The sequence below is a fragment of the Bison bison genome, unplaced genomic scaffold, assembly GCF_000754665.1.
Source record: "Bison bison bison isolate TAMUID 2011002044 unplaced genomic scaffold, Bison_UMD1.0 scf7180017864379, whole genome shotgun sequence".
In the NCBI taxonomy this organism is placed as follows: domain Eukaryota; kingdom Metazoa; phylum Chordata; class Mammalia; order Artiodactyla; family Bovidae; genus Bison; species Bison bison.
The window spans coordinates 11,759,001-11,759,539 of record NW_011494951.1 but is presented as its reverse complement, the minus strand read 5'-3'; positions in this window follow the sequence as shown (position 1 = coordinate 11,759,539).

Sequence of the window (539 nt, the reverse complement as noted above, 5' to 3'; positions counted from 1 at the left end):
CCTCCCTCCTGCCTCCCCATACCATCCCTCTGGGTCATTCCAGTGCACTAGCCCCAAGCATCCAGTATCGTGCATTGAACCTGGACTGGAAACTCATTTCATACATGATATTTTACATGTTTCAATGCCATTCTCCCAAATCTTTCCACCCTTTCGCTCTCCCACATAGTCCATAAGACTGTTCTATACATCAGTGTCTCTTTTGCTGTCTCGTACACAGGGTTATTGTTACCATCTTTCTAAATTCCATATATATACATTAGTATACTGTATTGGTGTTTTTCTTTCTGGCTTACTTCACTCTGTATAATAGGCTCCAGTTTCATCCACCTCATTAGAACTGATTCAAATGTTTTCTTTTTAATGGCTGAGTAATACTCCACTGTGTATATGTACCACTGCTTTCTTATCCATTCATCTGCTGATGGACATCTAGGTTGCTTCCACGTCCTGGCTATTATAAACAGTGCTGTGATGAACATTGGGGTACACGTGTCTCTTTCCCTTCTGGTTTCCTCAGTGTGTATGCCCAGCAGTGG